This window comes from Cherax quadricarinatus, chromosome 8 (genome assembly GCF_038502225.1).
Source record: "Cherax quadricarinatus isolate ZL_2023a chromosome 8, ASM3850222v1, whole genome shotgun sequence".
Lineage (NCBI taxonomy): Eukaryota > Metazoa > Arthropoda > Malacostraca > Decapoda > Parastacidae > Cherax > Cherax quadricarinatus.
Genome location: NC_091299.1, coordinates 15,512,591 through 15,538,578, shown reverse-complemented (window position 1 = coordinate 15,538,578; position 25,988 = coordinate 15,512,591). Strand labels below are relative to the sequence as shown.

The 25,988-nt window shown below is 44.8% G+C and overlaps 1 protein-coding gene across 1 annotated transcript in view; it reads right to left on the bottom strand.

Moving 5' to 3' along the window:
- Positions 1-25,988, bottom strand: part of Pi3K21B (phosphatidylinositol 3-kinase regulatory subunit alpha) — a 457,363-nt gene that overhangs the window by 125,248 nt on the left and 306,127 nt on the right. The gene's annotated exons all lie outside the window — the stretch shown is intronic.

The following is a 25,988-nucleotide window of genomic DNA, read 5'->3' as shown; positions in this document are numbered from 1 at the left end:
ACAGTACACACGTGTAACTAATAAGACATTAACTGAGGCTACTTCGCTTACCAGAGTTTTATCAAGGCAATATAAATAATAACATGGACGAGGGTACAACTTACAACCATACCGACAATATAGATGAAAGGACATAAGTGTATGCACTGAGGAGATGTTTATTAGAGACGTTTCAGTCCTGGGACCTTAGTCAGTGAAGATGACAAAAGGAAATAAGAACACAAGTGGTGATCTTCACTAATATTCTCTCCACTATAAAAACTGTTTTCTCTCATATTTTTGTATTATTTGGTGTGACCAAGGTCCCAGGACCAAAACATAACCAATAAAGATGTCCTAAATGTATGCACTTGTGTCCTTTAATCAATACAATGCATGGCTATAGAAGATACATAAATGGAGTAAGAAGATGCGTTCAGAAGCTTGTAGTCTCACCAAGAATTAATCATCAGAGCTTAAGTTGCAGCGCGCACGAGATTTATGTACACGACTAACTGCACAGGACTGTTAAAACCATCAAACGATGTGGTGGTGATGCTGGGACGAGAAACACAAAATTAACATAAACGTCACTCAAAGTCTTCTTCAAAGTCATCTAGTGGGCAAAAGAAAATAACGTGATATTCAAAGGTGATAAACCTCAGTTGATTAGATATAAAAAGAATTAAGAACTCGAGAAGACCACAGATTGCAAAAGTAGACAAACCATCTCAGAGAGGAAAAGAAAAGGAACACGTAAAATACTTAAAATAATCATGTCTTGTTATTATTTTATTATTAATATTATTACATTCCTGGGATTAGCGCTTAAAACCTGAGATGATCCAGCACATGTGAATGGGAGGCAGCTTGGATTCAAGGAAGGGGAGGTCAGGATCACTTAGTTTCATCAAGATCCCCTTGAAGGGTAATCATGTCATATAACCTATTGTAGCGAAGACCTCTGATATACCTTTCAATAGTTCCGATAGTTTTTCTACTCCCGGAGCTCGGCCCTGGGCAAGGATTGTTTCGTATCTGCTTGGTCAACCAGACTGTTGCTGCTAGTGGCCCACATATCCTTCACAGCCTAGTTGATCTAGCACTTGAAGATACTTGTAGTTTCCTCTTAAGACTTCTATATTTGTCCCAACAATGTTTCTGATATCCTTTGGTAAAATGCTGAATAGTCTGGGACCACGGATGTTGATACAGTGTTCTCTTATTACGTCCACGGCGCCCCTACTTTTCACTGGGTTTATTTTACATATCTTACCACATTTGTCACTACAGTATGTTGTTATGGCAGTGTGCAGATTTAGGACAAGGCCCTCAGGTACTTTCCACGTATATATTATCATGTATTTCTCCCCCCTCCCCTCCAGCGAGTACACATTTAAGCCTTTGAGGAATTCCCAGTAATTCAAATGTTTTGCTGGCTCTATGCAGGCCGTAAATGATCTCTATTTGTTCCAGCTCTATCTCCCTTGCCCTGAACGGGGCCGTCAACACTGAATAATAAACTAAACGAGAGAGCACAAGCGATTTGAACAGTGCCACCATTGGCACTATTTCCCTTGTTTTGAAAGTTCCCATTAACCACCCTGTTATTTTCGTGGCTGTCGTGACATTTGCCTTACTGTGTTCTGTGAAAGTAAGTCACCCGACATAATTACTTCCAAGTACTCCAGGTGTTCCTTTCGTGCCTTTTGTTCTCTTGTGTTTTGTATATGGTGTTCCTTGTAAGTTCTTCATTCTTTCCATATCTAAGCAGCTGGAAGTTATCACCACTAAACGTCAAGTTGTTTTCCACTGCCCACTGGAAAAGACTGCACGTAACTACCTGTAATGTTTGTGTCTTCTACTGATGTGATTTTCATGCTAATTTTGGTATTATCCACAAATGATGGTGATAATCAAATCGCTTGTGTTCAGAGAGAATTTCAAGGCAATAGATATATCAAAGCTGGAAAATGTATAGAAATTATTTACAACCTACACAGAATCAATAAAACATACTACTGAGGTGCCTCAAAACATTTGGAATGTATTCACTAGAATGAAGAGAGAGAGAGAGAGAGAGAGAGAGAGAGAGAGAGAGAGAGAGAGAGAGAGAGAGAGAGAGAGAGAGAGAGAGAGAGAGAGAGAGAGAGAGACGAGAGAGAGACGAGAGACCTGATAATATATACATGGAAGATACTTGAATCCCTTAGCATTTAAAGTCTCCTTCACCCACTCCCTCCACCTCTTCCTGAGACGACCCAGTAATAATAATAATAATAAAAACAATAATAATATAACAACAGGGGTGCCACAAGCATAATTAGAAAACGCTTTGTGAACACCCATGGTGGAAGACCCTCCCAGCAGATACATGAGTCTGCCGGAACAAAGGCAGAGTGGAAGACCCTTCCAGCAGATATATGAGTCTGCCGGAAGAAAGGCAGAGTGGAAGACCCTTCCAGCAGATACATGAGTCTGCCGGAACAAAGGCAGAGTGGAAGACCCTTCCAGCAGATACATGAGTCTGCCGGAAGAAAGGCGGAGTGGAAGACCCTTCCAGCAGATACATGAGTCTGCCGGAACAAAGGCAGAGTGGAAGACCCTTCCAGCAGATACATGAGTCTGCCGGAAGAAAGGCGGAGTGGAAGACCCTTCCAGCAGATACATAAGTCTGCCGGAAGAAAGGCAGAGGTTTGCACCAGGAAACTAGACCAATACTTGCAACAAGTGCCAGATCAGCCAGACTGCGATGGCTGTATAAGCCTGCGGGCACTGGAAGCAACAGCCTGACTGATCAAGTAGTCAGCAAAGAAGTTTCTATTGTTTTTTTATGCCTCTATGCTCACTCACAGGCTGAGCAGCGTTGCTCGGTAAACTCACCCCTCGGGGCAAAATGATTAAATTTTCCTGGGTTGACAAAACAAAAAATAGCCACGAAATCATGTGCGCAAATCAGCCTTGAATTTTGACGAAGAACAAAAACACATCGAAGTCAGCTTCGAAGTGCTTTTTTTTTTAAATAAATCACATTCTTGAGCTTTATTGCAAAGGGTATACCTGGAGGGTGTTCCGGGGGTCAACGCCCCCGGGGCCCGGTCCGTGACCAGGCCTCGCGGTAATTGGTATTGAATTAAAAAAATTGCGTAAATCCACAAAAGGGAGAAATATACTTATTATCGTCAAGTCAGGAAAAAAAATGGAAACTTGGACGGTATGAACCATTAACAAAGTGTTGATTAACAAATGAAAGGACGAAAAACATTTTTAAACAAGTCCCTGAACCCTGACAAATTGTTATCGAGGGTCCCTAAAAATGCAAAAATGAACTTAGTGAACATTATTAGTTTTTTCAATATATAGAGTACCTGATGTTTGGAATGTTTTGTTAGTAATGAGTTGACCTTTGTCTCGATAATGAGTTGACTTGGGATGTTCAGTAGTAAGCTGACTGTGTCGACCGGTAGTGCGTTGACCTGTATCCTGTAAAGATGTTCTTAGAGGATTCTCAGTGCTAGTACAAAAGCTGCGTTCAGGCCAGCAGTAACAGCCTGGTTGATCAGGTCCTGATCCACCGGGAGGCCTGGTCGTGGACCGGGCCGAGGGAGAGTTGATCCACGGAATACCCTCCAGGTAGGTAGACTCCAGGTAGGACGTTATCTCTGAGTTTCGAACAGCTGTACCATCAGTGAAGACAGAGACAGAGGTAACTATTTAAAAAGATATAGCTTCTTAGAAAGAACTAGAAGATTCATCCCCAGAATAAGGAACATACCAATCGCAACGAATGGAAATTGGTTTATAAATGGGGATTGAAGATGATGAAGACGAAAAGGGTTTGCGAAACGGTTATGGAAACACCCAACTCCGATGTATTGATTATCTAGAACAACATAACAAAAGCCACTTGTGAAAGTAAGTATGTTACAGTGGGGGGATTCTCAGACAAAATTTATGGACAAGGCTTATTACAGACATTACGAATAGGAGGCAGAGGGTGAGTGTGCCTGGAGCTGGGATGTAGGATGTCATTAGCATATTATGAAACATCATTACTGTTAATGAGAGCAGCCCTATTATCTGCCTCAGCACTGAAGGAAATGATGTTGGCAAGGGTAGAAGATTAGCCCATCGTTTTAATGAAAGTCATTATTTCACTGTTGCTAAGATAGTCGGATGGATGACAGCATACAAGCCGTAAATTGTGTTTTGAATCGTGGACTGCTGAGAGTGCTCGATAGGTCCCTGCTTTCTGTCTGCGCTTCAAAAAAGAAACTAGGATCTCTTACCAGATACAGAACAGTGATAGACATAACTGGGAAGAGAACCTTATCATAGGTGTAATCTTCCCGCAGGAGGTGTTAGTAATGAATGGTTGTCCTGAGCAACTGCTGCTAATTGTTGGTTAAACAAGTGCTATAATAACAATGCAGTACTGTTTATTATATACTCTAGCTCTGCATCTGGAATGACATGCAGGCCAGGAAATGGGTACATTTATCAAAGGTATGGGAAGCAGTATTAGCTAGTTCACTTGAAGGAGGGGGAGGGGGCTGTTTCTGCAGTGCATCAAGTTTTAAACGAAAAATAAATGTATATCTGTGAGAGAGTTCGAGAGTTTTTCTACCCTCCCACCCTGGCCAGTGGCCAGACTATTTTGTTGACTGCCTGTTCAACCTGGCTGTTGCTGTCGGTGGCCCACTGGCCCACAGCATGGTAGAGCTGCCACTTGATTGAGGTAAAGATCCAATTTCTTCTTGAAGTCTTCTATACTTGTTTCGGTAAAATTTCTGATGTCTGTTGGCAGGAGGATGAACAGTCTTCAACCACGGATGTTGATACAATGTTCTTTTATTGTGCCTATGGAGCTCGTGCACTTGATCTATTTTACACTTCCTCCCATATCTCTCCAGTACATTGTTTTAGCAGTGTGTAGATTTTGGTTAAATAACCTCAAGTATTTTTCACGTATATATCAGTTAGCTCTCCCTTCTTTACTCCAGAAAGTACATATCAAGTATATTTTGCTATAACCAGTCTACCTGTTTGATACTTCTGTCCCAAGTGACTCTGTTATTTTTTCTTTTCTTTTCTTTAGGACCTCTATAATTATTAATTGATGGAATATCATTTGTGTCTTCTTGTACTCGCCTGTATGCAACAGTGCATTAGTGTTCGCAATAAAGCTAACAGAATTCTTGGCTTCATATCTAGAAGTATAAATAATAGAAGTCCTCAGGTTGCTCTTCAACTCAATATATCCTTGGTTAGGCCTCATTTAGACTATGCTGCTCAGTTCTGGTCACCATATTACAGAATGGATATAAATGCTCTGGAAAACGTACAGAGGAGGATGACAAAGATGATCCCATGTATCAGAAATCTTCCCTATGAGGACAGACTGAGGGCCCTGAATATGCACTCTCTCGAAAGGCGTAGAATTAAGGGAGTTATGATCGAGGTGTATAAATGGAAAACAGAAATAAATAAAGGGGATGTAAATAGCGTGCTGAAAATTTCCCGCCAAGACAGGACTCGCAGCAATGGTTTCAAGTTGAAAAAATTCAGATTCAGGAAGGATATAGGGAAGTACTGGTTTGGTAATAGAGTTGTGGACGAGTGGAACAAACTCCCGAGTACAGTTATTGAGGCTAAAACGTTGTGTAGTTTTAAAAATGGGTTAGATAAATACATGAGTGGGTGTGGGTGAGTGTGAGTTGGACCTGACTAGTTTGTGCTACTAGGTCTGATGCGGTGCTCCTTCCTTAAGTGGAAGTGACCTGATTAGGTGGATCATTGGGCTAATCCGGAAGGGGGGGGGACATGGACCTGCTTCGCATGGGTCAGTAGGCCTGTTGCAGTTTTCCTTCTTTATGTTCTTATGTGGCTGCGTCAACTGTTAGGAAATAAATATTTAATAAGAGTTCATATTTCCTGCTCATTGTCAGTTACTCATGAATGATTCTTCTGACTGCTAATTAGGCTCAAAAAAATTTACTGATATACTTGAGGCGTCCTATCAGCTGACAGGACGTCCTAAGTATATCAGCCAGGTGGCGGGAAACACTAGCCTGGTCTTAAGAAATACCAGCCTGGTGGCGGGAAATACCGGTACAGTGGAGGGAAATACCAGCCTGGTGGCGGGAAATACCATTACAGTGGCGGGAAAATACCTGCATGGTGGCGGGAAATACTAGTATGGTGACGTGATATACCAGTAAGATGGCAGGATATACCAGTAGGGTGGCGAGATATACTAGTAAGATGGCAGGATATACCAGTAGGGTGGCGAGATATACCATTAAGATGGCGGGATATACCAGTAGAATGGCAGGATATACAGTAAGATGGCGGGATATACCAGTAGGATGGCAGGATATACCAGTAGGATGGCAGGATATACCAGTAAGATGGCTGGATATATCACTAGGGTGGCGGGATATACCAGCAGGGAGGCGGGATATACCAGTAAGATGGCGGGATATACTAGTATGATGGCGGGATATACCAGTAAGACAGCGAGATATACGAGTAAGATGGCAGGATATACCAGTAAGACGGCGGGATATACCAGTAGGTTGGCGATATATACCAGTAGGGTGGCGGGATATACCAGTAGGGTGGCGGGATATACCAGTAAGATGACGGGATATACCAGTAGTTAGGCGGGATATACCAGTAGGGTTGCGGAATATACCAGTAAGATGGCGGGATATACCAGTAGAGGCAGGATATGCCAGTAGGGTGGCGGGATATACGGAAGGGATAATCAAGTTATAACAACGGAAAACGAGGAGATATGCTTGGTCAGAGCGCCGAACCTTAACCTTTGATATACTATTGAAGAGTTTCGAGAGTTTCTCTACTCTCTGAGCCCGGCCATGGGCCAGGCTCGTCTGGTGTTTGCCTGGTTAACCAGGCTGCTGCTGCTGGAGGCCCGCTGCCCTACATAGCCATCACAGCCTAGTTGATCTGGCACCTGGTGAAGATACTTGTCCAGTTTCCTCTTGAAGACTTCAACACTTGTTCCAGCCATGTTTCTGATATCTTCTGGTAAGATACCGAAAAGTCTGGGACCCCGGATGTTGATACAATGTTCCCGTATTGTCCCCACCGCACCCCTTCTCACTGGGTTTATTTTACACTTCCTCCCATATCTCTCACTCCAGTACGTTGTTATGGCAGTGTGCAGATTTGGGACCAAGCCCTCGAGTACTTTCCAGGTATATATTATCATGTATCTCTCTCTCCTCCGCTCCAATGAGTACATGTTCAAGACTTGCAGGCGCTTCCAGTAGTTTAGGTGCTTTACAGGCTCAATGTGAGCCGTAAACTATCTCCGTATTTGTTCCAGCTCCGATATTTCTCCTGCTTTGAACGGGGCCGTCAGCACTGAGCAATATTCTAAGTGAGGGAGGACTAGTGATTTGAAGAGTGTCACTACTGGCATTATTTCCCTTGTTTTGAAAGTTCTCAATACCCACCCCGTCATCTTCCTGGCTGTCGTGATCTTTGTCTTGTTATGGTCTTTAAAAGAAAGGTCAGCTGACATAATTATTCCCAGGTCTTTGACGTGTTCCTTACGTTCTATTTGGTGACCCTCTTGAGTTTTGTATATAGTGTTCCTTTTCAGTTCTTCATTATTTCCGTACCCAAGCAGCTGGAACTTATCACCATTGAACTTCATGTTGTTCTCCACTGCCCACTGCAAAACCCTGCTTGTATCTTCCTGTACTTTTTCAGTGTGCTCTACCGTAGTGATTTTTATGCTTATTTTAGTGTCATCTGGAAATGATGATACAAAAGTGTACCGGGTGGTTTTATCTATGTCTGCCATGAGGATGAGAAACAGCAGAAGTGCCAGGACAGTACCTTCGGGCACCGAGCTTTTGACCTCACTGATGCTGGATATTGCCCTGTTTACTACTACATGACTCACGAAATCGCAATGACACGATTGGAAACAAACCATATCACGAGCGGGGTTAGAACCCGCGATCAGAGAGTCTCAAAACTCCAGACCGTCGCGTTAGCCACTGGGGCAGCTAGCCACAATAAGAGTCATCCAACTAGGTATATTTACACACCATAGGAAGGTTAGCATAGGCACCACTGTGACCACAAATGCAAGTTTTTACAGACGAATCTCCAGCTAGCGTGGCCGTGACGAACTCTAGCTCAAGTCCCCTCAAAGCCGTCAACATGACGGCTTTGAGGGGATCTTGCCCTGTTCACTACTACTTTTTGTGTTTTGAATGTTAGGAACCCGAAAATCCATCTGCCTACCTTCCCCGTATTGCCTATGGACCTCATTTTGCACGCTATCACTCCATGATCACATTTGTCAAACGCCTTTGCAAAATCTGTGTAAATCACATCTGCGTTTTGGTCATCTTCCAATGCCTCCGTAATTCTGTCATAATGGTTCAGCAGCTGTGACAGACATGATCGTCCTGCTCTAAAACCATGCTGGTTCGGGTTGTGCTGGTCAATGAAATTTGTAACCTGCAGTCTCATCACTCTTTCGATGTGTACTTAGCTCTGTGAAGACCTATTTGCGCGCTCTCTACGAATTGAAGCAAGATGCCCTCCATCGAGCAACTTTACCAACAGCTTAAGGAAGAATTGAGGATGGCGAAGATGGAGATTCGGCGAATGACCGAGGAAAACAAGAAGATTCGTAGTAGTCCTCCTGTTTTGAGTCCTCAGGTCAAGAAGGGAAACTGGTCAGTGGCTGGACAGCAGGGAACAAAGTTGACGATCAAGAAGACGAATGGAAAGGTAGAAACGATGAAGAAGAAAGAGACTGCCGTGGAAACTGTTGTGGAAACATCTAATACATTCTCAGTGCTACCCGACGAATGTGAGTCGACTACTGGGAACGTCACGACGAATGACATCAGGGAAGGTAAGAATATTGTTGTTGTTGGGGATAGCCAATTTAGGTATATGGATAGGGCATTCTGCTTGAAGGACAGGAGTAGGAGTCAGAGAGTTTGCTTTCCTGGGGCTGGTATGGAGGATACTGTTAGCCGTCTGGATGACATCATGAGAGGTAATAGGAGCAATCCTATTATCTGTCTCAGTGCTGGAGGCAACGATGTTGGCAGACGTAGGAGTGAAGACCTGATTAGCAGGTATAGGTCAGCAATAGAAATAATTAGGAGTAAGGGTGGAAACCCTGTCATATGTGGTATTTTGCCAAGGAGAGGAGTTGGAAATGAATGGTTGTCCAGGGCAATTGGTGTCAATTGCTGGCTGGACAAATACTGTAAGGAAAATGCAGTAACATTCGTTAACAACTGGGACCTCTTCTATGGCAGAAATGACATGTATGCCAGGGATGGGGTTCACTTATCTAGGTCTGGGGTGGTAGCACTGGCAACTGCAGTGGAGGGAGCTGTTAGGACTTTAAACTAGGAATAGTTAGTGGTATGGGTTTTGGCAGGAAAACAGTGAAGTCCCAGTGTAGTAATATTACGAGTTCTAGGGGAACTAGTAATAAGCAGAACGAGGTAGATATTGAAAAGCCAGTGACTTTGGGTGATAAGGACAGTAATAGGTTTAGTAGAAAAACAGAAATGAGCAGGAAGGGTAAAGAGAAAGGAGAGTCTTTCAATGTTTATTATGCTAATTGCCGTAGTGCTAGGAATAAGATGGACGAGTTGAGATTAGTTGCTAGTGCAGGTAACATTGATGTATTTGCCTTAACTGAGACGTGGTTTAATTCAAAAAGTCGGGACATGCCTGCGGAATGTCATATTCAGGGTTTTAAATTGTTCCAAGTAGATAGACGTATCGGGAAGGGGGGTGGGGTGGCATTGTATGTCCGAGATCGCTTAAACTGTTGCATAAAAACGGGTATTAAGTCTGAAGTAACACATACAGAGTCTGTTTGGATAGAATTTTCAGAGGGGCATGAAAAGCTGATTTTAGGAGTGATATACAGTCCCCCATACTTAGATAGAGACCAAGGGATACTACTATGGGAGGAAATTGTTAAGGCCACAAGGCACGATAATGTAGTAATTCTAGGAGACTTTAACTTTAGTCATATTGATTGGAATTTCTTGACTGGGAATTTAGAATCATACGACTTCTTAGAAGTAGTTCAGGATTGTTTTTTGAAGCAGTTTGTGACAGAACCTACAAGGGGAAATAACCTGCTTGACTTAGTTATGGCAAACAATGAATCCCTTGTTAATAATTTAGAAATTTCAGAGGAACTGGGTGCTAGCGACCACAAATCAATTACATTTAGCATTGAATGGAAGTACGATAGTAGCGATAACTCAGTAACAGTCCCAGATTTTCGCTTAGCAAATTACGATGGGCTTAGAGAACACTTATCATCTGTTGACTGGGGTAACGAAGAGAGCTATCAATATGACAGTTTTCTGAACACTATACATGCTGCTCAAAGAACGTTTATCCCATATAAAGAAATTAGATCAAATAGAAATGACCCAAAATGGATGAATAATAGGCTCAAATATCTACTAGGGCATAAGAAAGGAATTTATAGGCGTATCAAAAGAGGTGAGGGTCATCTTATGAATCAGTATATTGACATTAAGAGGGACATTAAAAAGGGGATAAGAAAAGCTAAAAGGGACTATGAAATTAAAGTTGCTAGGGATTCTAAAACTAACCCAAAAAGTTTTTTCCAGGTCTATAGAACAAAAGTTAGAGATAAGATAGGTCCCCTTAAAAATAACTATGGGCACCTTACTGACAAAGAGAATGAAATGTGCTCGATTTTAAATAATTATTTTCTCTCAGTTTTTACACAGGAAGACACTAACAATATTCCAGTAATCAATTTTTATAATGGGCTAGAAGAAGATAAATTATGTAACATCACAGTCACTAGTGAAATGGTTGTGAAGCAGATAGACAGACTGAAGCAAAATAAGTCGCCGGGTCCTGATGAGGTTTTTTCAAGGGTTCTTAAGGAATGCAAAATGGAACTCTGTGAACCATTAACTAATATTTTTAATTTATCTCTTCAAACAGGTGTAGTGTCTGATATGTGGAAGATGGCTAATGTAATTTCTATTTTTAAAACGGGACAAGCCGTTACCGTCAAATTACCGCCCAATAAGCCTGACCTCAATTGTAGGCAAATTACTAGAGTCAATTATAGCTGAGATTATAAGAAGCCATCTCGATAAGCATAGCTTGATTAATGATACTCAGCATGGATTCACAAGAGGCCGGTCTTGTCTAACTAATTTATTAACTTTCTTCAGTAAACCTTTTGAGGCTGTTGACCACGATAAAGAATTTGATATTATTTACTTAGATTTTAGTAAGGCTTTTGATAGAGTTCCGCACCATAGACTGTTAAAGAAAGTGGCAGCTCATGGCATTGGGGGAAAAGTGCTCTCGTGGATCGAGTCATGGCTCACTGACAGGAAGCAGAGAGTGTCCATAAATGGGGTTAAATCCGAGTGGGGATCTGAAACAAGTGGCGTTCCACAGGGATCAGTCTTGGGCCCGTTGTTGTTTATAGGAAATAAATGGTATAAAATACCGACACAATGGCAATATAAACACAAATGCAGTATAATGTGATCCTTTATTGACTACGTTTCGCCCACACAGTGGGCTTTTTCAAGTCACAAACAGAACTACCTGGGGTGGAAGGAACGCGAGTATTTATAGTCCGGCTGAGGTCAGGTGAAGAATGCTGCATCTGATGATGTACCGAGTGGGGCTATAGAGTCTAAAAACTTGGGTAGCTTGGAAAGGAGATTGGATAAGTTTGTGAGCAGACCTTCTACAGTGTTCTTATGTGGGATAGCGATGAAGAAGTTTCTTGGCAAGTGGTTCAGCTATGTTATAGAAGCCACTATTCTGGTTGAAGTTGTCGGATATAGAAATAAGTGATGATTCCAGGATTCTTCGGTATTGAGTGTTGTCTTCTGTGGCGATAAGTCTTGAGTTTCTGTAGTTTATCAAGTGGTTGTGTGAATTACGGTGTTGTACGCAGGCATTCCTTGTGTCGTCAGACCTGCTTGCGTATTGGTGTTCTGAAATACGTGTTTGGAGGTCCCTTGATGTTTCGCCCACGTATAACTTGTTGCAGTCATTACAAGGGATTATGTATACCCCTGCAGAGGATGGAGGCTTGTCCTGCCTACTACTGGTGATGTCCTTGATGGTCGTGGTTGTGGAGGTAGATACTTGGAATGATGTTTTGGCAAAGATGTTGGAAACATGTTTGGCAATGGAGTTGGTGGGAAGGACTATGTATCTCTTCTCGGCAGTGTCTTCTCTGGGTGTGTTGAAGATGTTTAATGCTCGCCGTCTGCAGTCTCTGATGAAGTGACGAGGATAGTGGAGTTTGGAAAATACTTGTTCAATTATAGTGCATTCTTCCTCAAGGAACTCGTTGCTGCAGATTCTGAGTGCACGCAGGAAGAAGCCTATAATTACACCACGTTTGGTTTTGGTGTCGTGGTGAGAGTAGAAGTGGAGAAGATCGTTTTGGTTGGTGGGTTTTCGATAGACTTTAAAACGAAGTTCGTGGTCAGCTTTGCAGAGTAGAACATCAAGGAAAGGAAGAGTGTTGTCGACTTCTTCTTCAAGTGTGAACTGGATTGAAGGCTCGACCTGGTTGAGCTTGTCTTGGAGAGCTTGAACGTTGAAGCGTTTAGGAGTTATGAGGAGAATGTCGTCAACATAACGGAGCCAGGTGACAGACGAAGGAATAATGGTGGAGAAACGTTCGGCTTCTAGATGTTCCATGTATAGGTTCGCCAGGACTGCACTGAGTGGCGAACCCATGGGTAGTCCAAAAGTCTGCTGAAAGAGGTGATTTTCGAAAGAGAAACACGTAAAGCCAACACATAGTTCAACAAGGTCGATGAAATCGCTGGCTGGAATGGGAAGATCAAGTGAATCGTCAATTTTCCTGCGCAAGAGATCGATGGCTTGTTTAGTAGGTACTTTAGTGAATAGGGAAGTCACGTCAAGGCTGGAAAGTTTCTTGTTCCTGATGTTGATGTTGCGAATGCGATTGAGAAGATCACCTGAGTGTTTGAGATGTGCTGGACTGATAGTGCCCAAGAGTTTCGAGAGGTGTTTGGCGAGAATTCCTGAGAGCTGGTGGGGAGCACTGCCTATTCCCGAGGATATGGGCCTCAGTGGGATACCAGGCTTGTGAGTCTTTGGCAGGCCGTACATTCTGGCAGGTCTGGGGTTGCTGGGCATGGTGTGCAGAAGTTTCTTCCCTTGTTCTGAGCTCCTCAGAATGCGGCGAGTCCTTTGAAGAAAAGTTTTAGTAAGGTTGTCCACTTGGTTAGTTGTGAGAGGTTTGTAGGTATCTGGGTCATTAAGTAGATTGAGCATTTTGTTCCTGTAATCGTCAGTGTTCATGATAACAACACCACCTCCTTTATCAGCGGTGGTGACCCTGATGGTCGTGTCTTCTGCTAAACCTTTGAGTGCATTGATGTAACGTCGAGGTATGACTGGGGAGCTGCGTGTTGAGATGGCTGCTGAGATGATGCCTTGAAGATAGCCTTTTTGGAAGTCGGAGTCATTGTGTCTGTAGTTTTTGGCGATGAAATTGAGGTCTTGTTTTGGTTTCGTAATTCCTGTTGCGAATTTGAGGCCTAAGCTGAGGGCTTCAGTTTCTGTGGTTGACAGTGGACGAGATGAAAGATTTTGAATAATTTCAGGTCTTCCTAAACTTTTCCAATTACTATTATCGCAGAGTGTTTGTAGTTTCCTAGTAAGTCTGATCTTCTGTTGAACATTCGCTGTGGTAACTCTGCTGCGAATGATTTCGGCGGTGCGTCTGTTCATGTTGCCCCGGAGTGTTGTGCCTAGTGTTCTGGCTTGGAGAAAAGCTTCCTTTGTAGCATTGTTTAAGTCATCTGCACACTCTTCAAGGTAGGTCCGAGCTGTAGCGGAGAAAGGTGGTTTGATGTTGGCAATTTGAGGAGGAGTAGATCTTGGTAAGACCATTTCTTGGATGCAATCACGAAGAAAATTGTGTCTGTTGCGAAGTGAGTAAGCTTTTAGAAGAAGGTCCAGGTATTCTCTGTGTGAAGGATCCATTTCTACTGCAGTGTTTGACACGATGGAAATAAATGGTATAAAATACCGACACAATGGCAATATAAACACAAATGCAGTATAATGTGATCCTTTATTGACTACGTTTCTAGAGTCTAAAAACTTGGGTAGCTTGGAAAGGAGATTGGATAAATTTGTGAGCAGACCTTCTACAGTGTTCTTATGTGGGATAGCGATGAAGAAGTTTCCAGCCTTGACGTGACTTCCCTATTCACTAAAGTACCTACTAAACAAGCCATCGATCTCTTGCGCAGGAAAATTGACGATTCACTTGATCTTCCCATTCCAGCCAGCGATTTCATCGACCTTGTTGAACTATGTGTTGGCTTTACGTGTTTCTCTTTCGAAAATCACCTCTTTCAGCAGACTTTTGGACTACCCATGGGTTCGCCACTCAGTGCAGTCCTGGCGAACCTATACATGGAACATCTAGAAGCCGAACGTTTCTCCACCATTATTCCTTCGTCTGTCACCTGGCTCCGTTATGTTGACGACATTCTCCTCATAACTCCTAAACGCTTCAACGTTCAAGCTCTCCAAGACAAGCTCAACCAGGTCGAGCCTTCAATCCAGTTCACACTTGAAGAAGAAGTCGACAACACTCTTCCTTTCCTTGATGTTCTACTCTGCAAAGCTGACCACGAACTTCGTTTTAAAGTCTATCGAAAACCCACCAACCAAAACGATCTTCTCCACTTCTACTCTCACCACGACACCAAAACCAAACGTGGTGTAATTATAGGCTTCTTCCTGCGTGCACTCAGAATCTGCAGCAACGAGTTCCTTGAGGAAGAATGCACTATAATTGAACAAGTATTTTCCAAACTCCACTATCCTCGTCACTTCATCAGAGACTGCAGACGGCGAGCATTAAACATCTTCAACACACCCAGAGAAGACACTGCCGAGAAGAGATACATAGTCCTTCCCACCAACTCCATTGCCAAACATGTTTCCAACATCTTTGCCAAAACATCATTCCAAGTATCTACCTCCACAACCACGACCATCAAGGACATCACCAGTAGTAGGCAGGACAAGCCTCCATCCTCTGCAGGGGTATACATAATCCCTTGTAATGACTGCAACAAGTTATACGTGGGCGAAACATCAAGGGACCTCCAAACACGTATTTTAGAACACCAATACGCAAGCAGGTCTGACGACACAAGGAATGCCTGCGTACAACACCGTAATTCACACAACCACTTGATAAACTACAGAAACTCAAGACTTATCGCCACAGAAGACAACACTCAATACCGAAGAATCCTGGAATCATCACTTATTTCTATATCCGACAACTTTAACCAGAATAGTGGCTTCTATAACATAGCTGAACCACTTGCCAAGAAACTTCTTCATCGCTATCCCACATAAGAACACTGTAGAAGGTCTGCTCACAAACTTATCCAATCTCCTTTCCAAGCTACCCAAGTTTTTAGACTCTATAGCCCCACTCGGTACATCATCAGATGCAGCATTCTTCACCTGACCTCAGCCGGACTATAAATACTCGCGTTCCTTCCACCCCAGGTAGTTCTGTTTGTGACTTGAAAAAGCCCACTGTGTGGGCGAAACGTAGTCAATAAAGGATCACATTATACTGCATTTGTGTTTATATTGCCAAACTCTATTCTTGGTCAGAAAAGTGGCAGATGCAGTTCAATGTAGATAAATGCAAGGTTCTGAAGCTCGGGAGTGCCCATAACCCTAGTACTTATAAGTTAAATAATGTAGAACTTAGCCATACAGATTGCGAAAAGGACTTGGGGGTTATGGTGAGCAGCAACCTTAAACCAAGACAGCAATGCCTAAGCGTACGTAATAAGGCAAATAGATTACTGGGATTTATATCAAGAAGTGTAAGCAACAGAAGTCCAGAGGTCATACTGCAGCTTTATACATCATTAGTAAGGCCTCACCTAGATTATGCAGCTCAGTTCTGGTCTCCATATTACAGAATGGACATAAATTCGTTAGAAAACATTCAGCGTAGGATGACTAAATTAATACATAGCATTAGAAATCTTCCTTATGAAGAAAGATTGAAGACTCTTAAGTTACATTCACTTGTTAGATGAAGAATGAGGGGAGACCTGATCGAAGTGTATAAGTGGAAGATAGGTATTAATAAAGGGGATATTAATAAGGTATTGATGATGTCTCTCCAAGAGAGAACCTGCAGTAATGGATTCAAATTAGATAAGTTTAGATTTAGAAAGGACATAGGAAAGTATTGGTTTGGAAATAGGGTAGTTGATGAGTGGAACAGTCTACCTAGTTGGGTTATTGAGGCTGGGACTTTGGGTAGTTTCAAATATAGGTTGGATAAGTACATGAGTGGGAGGGGTTGGATTTGAGTGGGACTTTCACATCAGAGCTTATTTCTTGGGTAGCATTGAAAATTGGGTTGGGCAAATGTTTTGTTAGTGGGATGAATTGTAAAGGACCTGCCTAGTATGGGCCAACAGGCCTCCTGCAGTGTTCCTCCTTTCTTATGTTCTTATGTAAGATTTTTATGATGTGAGAAGTTAGGGCTACTTGTTTGCAATTTTTAGCTAGTGCTCTACTACCTCCCTTATGCAATGGAGCTCTCTCTGCACTCTTTAAGGCCTCCGGTATTTCTCCTACATCTAAGCTCTTTCTCCAAAGAATGCTGAGTGCTTGTGCTAATGGTACTTTACACTTCTTTATAAATAGAGCATTCCATGAATCTGGTCCAGGTGCTGAGTGAGTGGGCATTATGTCCATTTCTTTTTCGAAATCTATGGGATTTGTACTAATGTCAGTTAGTTGGTCGGCGCGGCCTCCTTCTGGAGCGAAAAATATTTCTGCATTTCCTACCTTGCTGTCATTTAGTGGGTTGCTGAACACCGACTCATACTGTTCTTTTAGGATTTCACTCATTTCCTGTTCATCGTCAGTATACGAGTCTCCTCTCAGTAGTGGTCCAATTCTACAGGTAGTTCTTAGCTTGGATTTTGCATAGGAATATAACTATTCTGGGTTTCTTGCAATATCCTGTATGGCCCTTTGTTCCCTTTGTACTTCTTCTGTTAGGTATGACATCTTGAGTTTTGGTCTAATTCAGTGACCTCTCGTGTAAGCCGCGAGTCAGGTGCTACCTAGGTGAGCTACCTATGTGTTTCCAACATATTTAATTTAGGACAGTTTACCTGGTCCCAGTTGACCAGGAAAACCTGGAAACAGGTCGGGCTATGGAATTATAAATACTATCAAAACTGGTTAGAGGTATGTGATGGGTTTGAGCGGAGGCCGGCGTTGCCAGTATGTGTGTAATCTTGGATTTACTTCCACTTCCACAGCCCAACCTGGACCCACCTCCCACAGCCCGGCCTGAAACCACGCTCCCATAGCCCAGCCTGGACCCACACTCCCACAGCCCGGCCTGGAACCACACTCCCACAGCCCGGCCTGGACCCACAATCCCACAGACCCACACTCCCATAGCCCGGCCTGGAACCATACTCCCACAGCCCGGCCTGGACCCACACTCCCACAGCCCGGCCTGGACCCACACTCCCACAGCCTGGCCTGGACCCACACTCCCACAGCCCGGCCTGGACCCACACTCCCACAGCCCGGCCTGGACCCACACTCCCACAGCCCGGCCTGGACCCACACTCCCACAGCCCGGCCTGGACCCACACTCCCACAGCCCGGCCTGGACCCACACTCCCACAGCCAGGCCTGGACCCACACTCCCACAGCCAGGCCTGGACCCACACTCTCACATCTCGGCCTGGAACCACACTCCCACAGCCAGGCCTGGACCCGCACTCCCACAGCCCGGCCTGGACCCACACTCTCACATCTCGGCCTGGAACCACACTCCCACAGCCAGGCCTGGACCCGCACTCCCACAGCCCGGCCTGGACCCACACTCTCACATCTCGGCCTGGAACCACACTCCCACAGCCAGGCCTGGACCCACACTCTCACATCTCAGCCTGGAACCACACTCCCACAGCCCGGTCTGGACCCACACTCCCACAGCCAGGCCTGGACCCACACTCTCACATCTCGGCCTGGAACCACACTCCCACAGCCAGGCCTGGACCCGCACTCCCACAGCCCGGCCTGGACCCACACTCTCACATCTCGGCCTGGAACCACACTCCCACAGCCAGGCCTGGACCCGCACTCCCACAGCCCGGCCTGGAACCACACTCCCACAGCCCGGACTGGACCCACACTCCCACAGCCAGGCCTGGACCCACACTCTCACATCTCAGCCTGGAACCACACTCCCACAGCCCGGTCTGGACCCACACTCCCACAGCCAGGCCTGGACCCACACTCTCACATCTCGGCCTGGAACCACACTCCCACAGCCAGGCCTGGACCCGCACTCCCACAGCCCGGCCTGGACCCACACTCTCACATCTCGGCCTGGAACCACACTCCCACAGCCAGGCCTGGACCCGCACTCCCACAGCCAGGCCTGGACCCGCACTCCCACAGCCAGGCCTGGACCCACACTCTCACATCTCAGCCTGGAACCACACTCCCACAGCCCGGCCTGGACCCACACTCCCACAGCCAGGCCTGGAACCACACTCCCACAGCCCGGCCTGGACCCACACTCCCACAGCCAGGCCTAGAACCACACTCCCACAGCCAGGCCTAGAACCACACTCCCACAGCCAGGCCTAGACCCACACTCCCACAGCTAGGCCTATAACCACACTCCCACAGCCCGGCCGAGATCCTCATTCATACTGTTTCTGCTATTTACCAATATAATTATGATAGCCCGGAGGCTCGATCCTTCGTCTGCTAATAAGCGAGAAAAGTAGTACACTGTCATTAAGTAAAAGTATAACTTTTTTTTTTTACACAGATCAATTTTACAGGTTAAGATGTGTTATCCTACCGCAGCTCATTTTAAAGTCCAGCACTATCCAAGGTATATTACCCCCCCCAGGATGCAACCAACACCAGTTAACTACCACCCAAGTATCTACTTACTGCTAGGTGAACAAGGGCAGCAGGTGTAAGAAAACATGCCCAACATGTCCATCCGAACCGGGAATCAAACCACAGATACTCAGTATGTTTGCTGGGGCGCTACCAACCGAGCCACGGAACGTAATTATAACAGCGTAAGTGCGATGTTGAACTTATTTTCCGCTATTTTACTGACTCCAATCATTGCATAAAAATGTATATCATAAATTAGCGATACTATAATTAACCAAACCTAACCTTATCAAAATATCGGTTTTAGAGAAATTAACATACAAACTGTGGTAACTGAAAATCAGTGGTTTCAATTATGATGTTTTATATATGTATGTTATATTCTGACTTATCAATTGGCATATGTATGTTGAAACCCTTAGGAATCTGAAGGCACGTTGGCATGTACTGCTTAACATCTTACTCAGTTATAAAACTGGTGACCGGATCAACAAACCCAGGGCAACATAGGTTCATAACAGGTCGCTCCTGGACCACTATGACACGGTCGTGGATGCACTGGAGGACAAACAGATGTAGTATACACAGACTTTACAAAAGCATCCGACAAGTGCGATCATGGTGTAATAGCTCACAAAATGCGTGCTAAGTGAATAACTGGAAAAGTGGGCAGATGGATCTTTCTAACCAACAGAACACAAATATTAAAGGTAAAAGGAGTTAAGTCAGAGGCTGATAGAGTGAAAAGCTCTGCTCCACAAGGTATAGTTCTCGCCCCCACCCTGTTCCTCATCCTCATATTTGACATAGACCGTGTCTTCTTTTTCAGATGATATGAGAATCTGCATGAGAATCGTTCATTTTTGATGACACAGTAAATCTCCAAGCGGATATAAACCAGGTTTTCCAACAGGCCTCGGAAAACAATATGGTCATTGAGGACAAATTTCAGTTACTCCGTTATGGAAAATTTGAGAAAATAATAGCTAGAAAAGAGTATACAACAAATTCAAACCATACAATAGAGCGAAAAACTAACGTGAAGGACTCAGGAGTGTTATACCAGAGGATCTCACCTTCAAGGATCACAACAGTTTCACTATCACATCTGTTAGGACAATAATAAGATGGATAATGAGAACCTTCATAACTAGGGATCCCAAGCCAATGATGATTCTCTTTAAAACATCTGTTCTCTTAAGGCTGAAATATTACTGTATACTAACGGCCCCTTTCAAGGCAGGTGAAAATGCAGATCTGGAGAATATACAGAAAACTTTCACTGGACGTACAATCAAGCACCTAAATTACTGAGAACGTTTGAAGTCCCTTGACCTGTACTTCTTGGAACGCAGGCGAAAAAGATACATCATAAATTAAATCTGGAAAATCCCAGAGGGACTAACCCCAAATCTACACACAGAAATCACTCCCTACGAAAATAAAAGACTCAGAATGCAATGCAGCATCCACCAATGAAAAGTAGGGGTGCCGTAAGTACACTTGACACAGTACGTGTGGGGAACCCAAGACTGTTCAACAGCCTCCCATCATACACAAGAGGAATTACCAATAGACCCCTGGCTGTCTTCAAAAGGAAACTGGACAGATACCTAAAGTCAGTGCCCGATCAGCCGGGCTGTAGTTTGTAAATTGGATTGCGTGTGGCCAGCAGTAACAGCTTGGTTGATCAGGCCCTGATCCACCAGGAGATGCCTGGTTGAGGACCGGGCCCAGGGGGGTGAGCTGGCCCCCAGAACAATCTCGAGGAAAATCACTGCATGCCTTTACATGTTTCGCTCAAGAATGAACTCGTAACTAATGCAATACGTAATTAGATTTATACATAGTTATAAAACTGACTGCATATGAGGAGCCGGAACTTGAGGTATGTCCCAAGTGAGTAGTGTTTTGATTCCTTCCCTGAAATTACAACTGCGTCTGTGCCAAGAGTAAATGATCTTCGTGCATCCTAAGTTCGAATACTTCACCTTCTTAAAGATAGGAGGAAGTTAGCCAATCACAATACGCTACTGGAGACAGTACAATAGTTTTGAACAATGTTAATACTGTGTTTCGCATCGCTTGTTTCAGAGGTTCACATAATCCATATTATAATTTTCCCGGGTGAGGCGGTATGTGGTACATGTGTTCTCTGAAGGTTGCTTCATCTCAGCATAATGATCTAAGATCTTTCATCATCCATTTCCGCTCTGATAAGCTTCCTCGTGACTTCTAGTTCCAGTGATTCATAGTGTGTTGTGCCCTGCCTTAAAACTGTATGAAGTTTGCCTACATTACTTGGTGCTCCAGGTTGTTTCACTTTCTTGCTACTCTGAAATTAAACCATTTCTTACGTCCCTGTTTCTCGTCACCTCGTATATTTCAAACAACTTGTCTATCTGCCCTAGTGAGTCCTCTGCATGTATTATAAGTCGTGATCCTGTATCTCTAGTTATCGAGGCCTCAGGAGTTTACGTGATCCGAACAAGCGTGTGGGGCTGGGTGGTCGTGTGTTGGGTCCTTGAATGGTATAGTATTTCATAAAGCACTAAACTGGTGGAGGGTCGTGTGTGTGAGAGGAAAGGGATGGGATGGGATGATCTGGCGTAGTGACGCAATTGCAACATGGGTAGACAGTATGAGGCAAGAGTGGAGGGTGACGCCGGTCTATTCACAACGAGCCAGACGCCACAAACGTTGTGAGGTGCCGCCCTCTACCGCCACGCCGTCACCAACATGTTCTCACCAACCGGCCTTCGCTACCAAGAACGTTCAGTACCTCGCCACCCACCATGCCCCGCCCAACACGCCAAGCCCCGACCCGCGCCACCCCACTCCACCCAAACATCGGCACAAAGCCCACCAATACATGCCAATATTTTCCTAGTGTGACTGAAGGTTTAAAATAATAAAGTAATTTGAAAACATTTTACCCCGAAATTGGTATCAGGTTTTTCTTGCAAGGTGACTTTCCGCGAAAAAACATGTGGAAAGAAGTGACGACACGATCACCTGAATTTCATCATCGTGTATTCTAGATTAAGACGAGTTACAACTTCCATTTCGTGTGGAACTTCCGCTGTCCCCCAATACACATCTGTCACAGCTGACACGAGAACCAATAATATGCAGCCTACAAAAACAGATTGAGTAGATATATAAGTTAAAATGAGTAGATGTAAAGTGAACCTGCCTCGCGTGGGCCAGTAGCCCAACCAAGTGCTGCAATCTTTCATGTTCAACATACTAAAACAGCATACCAACACCACTACCGCCACAATACACCACACTGGTCACGCTTACCCTCTTTATACAGCTCTAAAAATATCACCGGTGAACTGGTTTAGCAACCAGCGTCTGCCCTGTCAACAAACTAAATCTACGAGTCACTACTTTTACAAGGTGACAAGTAGGTTAGTTTAGTAATTTATAAAACTAGATAAAGTTGCGCTGAAATACACGTCATGTATCTCTCCATCCACTACAACTGCAACACACATCCTGTAATGTACCACTGAAATCTTAGAACACACAAAGGAAACCTGTTTCACACATGTATCGCCCAGCATTATTCAGAAATAATGACGAATATGGTCAAGAGGTTTCAGGAATATCCCAAGGCTAAGAGGAACCAGGAAATGCTTCCGTTATTACTACAACACTATGTATACAAGTCATCAAATTCCTGTGAGAACTGATACATGATTGCTTGTGTGGAGGGACACACGTAAACACTACACCCAGCAACACCAACACCACAACCAGCAACACCAACACAACAACCAGTAACACCAACACCACATACAGCAACACCACCACCAGTATCACCAACACCACAATCAGCAACACCAACACCAGCAACATCAACACCACCACCAGCAACATCAACACCAGAACCAGCAACATCAACACCACCACCAGCAACATCAACACCACCACCAGCAACATCAACACCAGAACCAGCAACATCAACACCAGAACCAGCAACATCAACACCACCACCAGCAACATCAACACCAGAACCAGCAACATCAACACCACAACCAGCAACATCAACACCAGAACCAGCAACATCAACACCACCACCAGCAACATCAACACCACCACCAGCAACATCAACACCACAACCAGCAACATCAACACCACTACCAGCAACATCAACACCACAACCAGCAACATCAACACCACCACCAGCAACATCAACACCACAACCAGCAACATCAACACCACAACCAGCAACATCAACACCACCACCAGCAACATCAACACCACAACCAGCAACATCAACACCACCACCAGCAACATCAACACCACCACCAGCAACATCAACACCACAACCAGCAACATCAACACCACCACCAGAAACATCAACACCACAACCAGCAACATCAACACCACAACCAGCAACATCAACACCACAACCAGCAACATCAACACCACCACCAGCAACATCAACACCACCACCAGCAACATCAACACCACCACCAGCAACATCAACACCACAACCAGCAACATCAACACCACCACCAGCAACATCAACACCACAACCAGCAACATCAACACCGTCACCAGCAACATCAACACCACAACCAGCAACATCAACACCACCACCAGCAACATCAACACCACCACCAGCAACATCAACACCACAACCAGCAACATCAACACCACCACCAGCAACATCAACACCACAACCAGCAACACCACCACCACAACCAGCAACATCAACACCACCACCAGCAACATCAACACCACCACCAGCAACATCAACACCACAACCAGCAACATCAACACCACAACCAGCAACATCAACACCACCACCAGCAACATCACACCACCACCAGCAACATCAACACCACAACCAGCAACATCACACCACCACCAGCAACATCAACACCACCACCAGCAACATCACATCACCACCAGCAATATCAACACCACAACCAGCAACATCAACACCACCACCAGCAACATCAACACCACAACCAGCAACATCAACACCACAACCAGCAACATCAACACCACCACCAGCAACATCACACCACCACCAGCAACATCAACACCACCACCAGCAACATCACACCACCACCAGCAACATCAACACCACCACCAGCAACATCACACCACCACCAGCAACATCAACACCACAACCACCAACATCACAACAACACCACCAAAAACAACACCACCACCAGCAACATCACACCACCACCAGCAACATCAACACCACCACCAGCAACATCACATCACCACCAGCAATATCAACACCACAACCAGCAACATCAACACCACCACCAGCAACACCAACACCACAACCAGCAACATCAACACCACAACCAGCAACATCAACACCACCACCAGCAACATCACATCACCACCAGCAACATCAACACCACAAGCAGCAACACCAATACCACAACCAGCAACATCAACACCACAACCAGCAACATCAACACCACCACCAGCAACATCACATCACCACCAGCAACATCAACACCACAAGCAGCAACACCAATACCACAACCAGCAACATCACACCACCACCAGCAACATCAACACCACCACCAGCAACATCACACCACCACCAGCAACATCAACACCACCACCAGCAACATCACACCACCACCAGCAACATCAACACCACCACCAGCAACATCACATCACCACCAGCAATATCAACACCACAACCAACAACATCAACACCACCACCAGCAACACCAACACCACAACCAGCAACATCAACACCACAACCAGCAACATCAACACCACCACCAGCAACATCACATCACCACCAGCAACATCAACACCACAAGCAGCAACACCAATACCACAACCAGCAACATCAACACCACAACCAGCAACATCAACACCACCACCAGCAACATCAACACCACCACTAGCAACATCAACACCACAACCAGCAACATCAACACCACAACCAGCAACATCAACACCACAACCAGCAACATCAACACCACCACCAGCAACATCACATCACCACCAGCAATATCAACACAACAACCAGCAACATCAACACCACAACCAGCAACATCACCACCAGCAACATCAACACCACAACCAGCAACATCAACACCACCACCAGCAACATCAACAACACCACTAGCAACATCAACACCACCACTAGCAACATCAACACCACAACCAGCAACATCAACACCACCACCAGCAATATCAACACCACCACCAGCAACATCAACAACACCACTAGCAACATCAACACCACCACAACCAGCAACATCAACACCACCACCAGCAACATCAACAACACCACTAGCAACATCAACACCACCACAACCAGCAACACGAACACCACATCCAGCAACACCAACACCACAACCAGCAACATCAACACCACCACCAGCAACATCAACACCACAACCAGCAGCAACACCACACCCAGCAACATCAACACCACAACCAGCAACACCAACACCACCACCAGCAACATCAACACCACAAAAAAGCAACACCAACACCACAACCAGCAACACCAACACCACAACCAGCAACATCAACACCACATCCAGCAACACCAACACCATAACCAGCAACACCAACACCACATCCAGCAACACCAACACCACATCCAGCAACACCAACACCACAACCAGTAACACCAACACCACAACCAGTAACACCAACACCACAACCAGCAGCAACACCACAACCAGCAACATCAACACCACAACCAGCAACACCAACACCACCACCAGCAACATCAACACCACAACCAGCAGCAACACCACACCCAGCAACATCAACACCACAACCAGCAACACCACAACCAGCAACATCAACACCACAACCAGCAACAACACAACCAGCAACATCAACACCACAACCAGCAACATCAACACCACAACCAGCAACATCAACACCACAACCAGCAACATCAACACCACAACCAGCAACACCAACACCAGCAACATCAACACCACAACCAGCAACAT